This window comes from Pogona vitticeps, chromosome 13 (assembly GCF_051106095.1).
Source record: "Pogona vitticeps strain Pit_001003342236 chromosome 13, PviZW2.1, whole genome shotgun sequence".
NCBI lineage: Eukaryota > Metazoa > Chordata > Lepidosauria > Squamata > Agamidae > Pogona > Pogona vitticeps.
This window is the reverse complement of record NC_135795.1, coordinates 15,652,838-15,656,972: the sequence shown is the minus strand read 5'-3', so window position 1 is coordinate 15,656,972 and position 4,135 is coordinate 15,652,838. Positions and strand designations below refer to the sequence as shown.

General features: G+C 53.2%; 1 long non-coding RNA gene across 1 annotated transcript; it reads right to left on the bottom strand.

Moving 5' to 3' along the window:
- Nucleotides 1-259: 259 nt before the first annotated feature.
- On the bottom strand, nt 260-3,310 carry LOC144584670 (uncharacterized). The gene is made up of 2 exons (XR_013539071.1): nt 2,846-3,310; nt 260-818 (listed from the first exon to the last, which is right to left on the bottom strand). It is a non-coding gene; the product is annotated as an uncharacterized LOC144584670 (long non-coding RNA).
- Between the last annotated feature and the right edge of the window lie 825 nt (nt 3,311-4,135).

Sequence of the window (4,135 nt, the reverse complement as noted above, 5' to 3'; positions counted from 1 at the left end):
ACAGGGGCGGTTTTTTGTTTCTTACCTTTCAGGCTCAAGAGAGGCAAAATTAGGGGGCTTGGGGGGGATGTGGAGTAGTGATGGTGTTTGCTGTTTTTTTTTGCCTTAATCCTTGTTTTTTAATTATTATTTTTTAACTCGAATTATTCGGGGGAGCGAGGGTGAGGAAGCCAAGAGGATCTGGTAAGGAAACTCGATCCAAACTCCAGCCTTTTTTTTTTAAAGTCACTAACTTCGAAAGTCTAAAAGAGAGTTGAGCTTACCTCTGCTTAAGGAATTCTTCTAAGCCTCCCTCTTCTTTGGCATCCTTCAGCGTTCAATTGGGGGCACCTCGATCTTCTACACCCCTTCCCTCCCCCCCTCTCCCCCCAAAAAGACAACACTCCCCCCCCACTCTTTTCCAAAAAAGAAAAATAGATCCAAAATGCCGATTTCTGGTTTTCTCTCTCTCTTTTTTTTTTTAAACTCCTTTTCTTCCTCTTCTGCTTCGCCTCTGCCTTCTTCTTCTCCTCCCAGTGTGGGGCTCAGCCCCTCTTCCTCACTCTCGGCTCCATGGGTCCGATGGCCTCTCCCCTCCCCCGCCCCGAAAGAAAACCCAGCTCCAGGAGGCCAGATTTCCTGGCTGGCTTTTCCCGATCCAGCTTTCCCGGTCTTTTCTCCGAGTCTCCTTCTGCATCAACTCCGGATCGTAGCGTGGCGGGTCGAGAGGCTTCAAAATCTCCATATACAGTCCAAGGATGGGATAAAGTACATGACACGAACCTCTTTCCTCTCTCCCCTCCTCCTCCTCCTCCTTTCAAGTTTCTCTCTCCCTAGATCTTAAAAAAAAAAAGAAAGAAAGAAAGAAAAGAAAAGGAAAAAAGGAAAAAAAAAGAGGAGGGAGTGAGAGAGACAGAAAAAAAAGAAAGTTTTTTTTTCCAAAAAAAAAATCTCTTTAGCAATGAAACAAGCATTGTTCCTGGGGTCCCGCCCCTTCTTCCTACTGGCCGGCCAAAATTTCACAGCCCGCTTGCCATTGGCCGCCGCTCCTGCCACTCACTCTCATGTAAACACTTTGGCTGGGAGCCATCCTTATAAAACCAATTATGGAGCGGCCGGGGAGGAGAGAAAGCTTGGGGAGGTGGGAGCCCGGCGGAGACGTTTCAAGGCTCCCCCCTCCCGAAATGGGGTGGTGAGAATTTTTAGAGGCGGTTTCAAGGCTGCCCTTTTCTCTCCACCACTCCGGGATAACACCCCGGGCTTTTTCCTCCCTCCCTCTCTTTCTCCCCACCACCACCACACACACACACCACTTTCTCTCCACCCACTCCGCTTTTTCTCCTCCTTCGGACGAGGCTGGGGGATCAAAACAGAAAAGATGGTTTCTGCTGCGTCTCGAGATTTCTTCTCGCGCCTCGATTTAGGGGGTGAAGGTTCAATTTCCCCCCTTTTAAAAAAATCCATTTTTTCTCTTTTCTGGAGAGTAAGGAAGGCACTATATATATGTATTAGATGGATGAAAAGGTTTACTACACGCAGCCTAAGAAAAGAAAGGCAGGCGGGTGGGTGGGGAGATTTATTTAAAATTTCCTTTTTGGAGAAAAAGGGGGTTGGTTCCCTTTTTTTTCCCCCCCGCCATGCTTCCTTGGACGTAACTTTCCAGGCTTTGCCTAGGGCAGGTAAGACAGCCGCCTCCCCCGGGGCCCCGATCCTCTCTGCGTGCTTGCTCGGTTGTCAATGGCACCAAGTCCTGCCAAGGGAGACTTTTTCACAGCCCTGGGAAGAGGCGGCGGAGGGGGAGGAGGAATGGGAACAGCCTCTGGATCTTTGGGGCTCCCTCGCGAGTAGGAGAGGCCTGGAGATGGGAGCGGGTCGCTACTCAGGTAGGGGCTTTATTCAATGCGGGATAAAGAGGTATATACACACACACCCCCGCGTGGATCTGACCGCAGCGTTGCTTCTGGCGCTCTCATTACTTAACGCCCCCTTCCCCAAGCAAAATCATCATCATCCTAATGAACATTTGTAACCGGAGCTGGCCATTGTGTCCATGATCTGCTTTTTTCCTTTTCCGTTCCTGGGCTCGGACTGCAACACCCATTCTGGTTGGGGATGATGGACGTGGGCGTCCCAACAGCCAGAAGCACCCCGGGGGGTGGGTGGGAAAACGTGGCACCCCGCTCCCCACGGGGAAGGTCCGATCTTGTTTAGTTAGGGAAGGGAGAGGCGCGCTTTTATACCCTGGCTGCGTAATGCCAGCCACAGCGCCAAGTTCTCCGTTTGCGCTCAAAAAAAGAGGGATTCAAGTCTAGCCTTCTTAGATTCGGCGGGGGGGGGGAGGAACCCGTATCCAAGAAATCCCACCCTCCCCTCCTTTTCAGAAATCACTCTTTGGAAGGGCTGCCCGTGTCCCCCTTTCCCTCGATCGGGGCCCCTCCGTCCCTCTCCCCGAATCCGAGAGATCGCTTCCCGGTCGAGAAAGGCTCGCCAGCCTTTTTGCGCAAACCCGTCCCGCCGGCTCAAGGGGAGAGAGAGACTCCGGGAGGAGGAGGAGGAAGAGACGGCGGCCGGTGTAAGGCGCGGTTTCACACGGCCTCGGTTTTGATTATGTTCCTTTAATCCGGTTTCACACCGGGTGGGCCTGGCTGGATCCAATCGGAGCCCACTCCCCTCCCCAAAATGCGCAAAAATGGGAACCTTCAGGACTGCGGGGGGGGGGCGGAGAGGACTCCTCCCAAATGCCCTCTTTTGCAGCAGAAACAGCCTCGCCTCCCTCCAGGTTTGGGGCCCCGGGGGAAGGAAGCGTCCTTCCACTCTCTGGGGCTTCCTCCGGAGTCGATACGCTTCGAAACCCGGCGCGACGGACCTGCCTTGGCTGGCTCTCTGCACCTCGTGCGTCTTCCTTTCGTTTTCTTCCTGGCTGCTTGTTTGTTTGTTTGTTTATTTTTAAATAAACACCACGCCAGGTTTCCCGTGGAAGCACATTTCAGAAAGGGGAAGAAAAAGCAGCTCGCCGGGGCTCAAGGAATTAATACATATATTTTTCATGGTCTGTTAAAATCGCTCCCTTTGAGACGCATCCACCCGCACGCCACAGGATCGGCTGGGGCACGGATTAAAATCGCTTCCCCACCTCCCACGCTTCGGTTGCAACAAATCAGCTACACACTTACTTAAGGGGGGAGGAAACAACATTCGTTTGCTGTCCTCATCGCTCCGGCACCCCCCCTCCCCGACCGTAAATAAATAAAAATAAAAATTGCACATTCACATACAAAAATCTCCCTTTTTTGGCTCCCTGTGTCATGGAGGGCGAGAGAGAGAGAGAGAGAGACTTTATATGGGTCAACAAAACGGGGCTGCTTTTTTGGAAGCGCTCCCTCGCCTGGGAGGGAGGGAGCGAGGGGCGAAAGCAGCCTTCATTTAATTCCACCGTAAATGTTTGGGGGGGGGGAAGAGAGAGAAGAGAATCGAGCGGTTTCAAACTGCCCCTCCAGCTCTCTCGAGGCGGTTTCAAGGCTCCCCCTTTTTGGGAAGCAGAAAAGCAGGGCGGGAAGTGGGGGGGGGAGAGAGAAAAGCGGCCGAAAATAGCCATGTAGTAGAAGCGGAGGGGGGGGGGGAGAGGGTTTTTTGTTGTTGTTTTTTGGTAAAGGCGGAGGGGGTGGGGGCAGCCGTGCAATCGAAAGAAAACAGCCAGGAACCGCTGGCACAGACCTCAAGCCCCCCCTCGCCTTGGAAAGGTGACGATTTGGCCGCAGGACTTAATGGAAGGCCTTCAAATTAGCGAAGGATCAACAAGGAGAAATGTTTGGGGGGGGAGGAGAAGGAAGGGGGGGCTCGATCCGCTGACCAAGAGTGCCAAAGAAGCCTGGGCGACCGGGGAGCTGAAACGAGCCCATCCCCCCCCTCCTGCGCCTCTATTACTCGTATTTATTATTTATTCTTTTTTTTCCCCCAGAGCTTGCATTTCCCCCCCCTTTCTAAAGCGTGCCTCTGCCTGCGTACGTGCCTGCCCTACAGATCCTCGGTTCCGATTCTCTCCCACCCAAACCCCCCAGAGCCATCCCACCCCCACCCTTCAAAGTGTGGATCTGCCTAAGGGAGGGGGGGGCTGCGCGCGATCCTGAGCCTACGACACCTTACCCCCCCAACACAC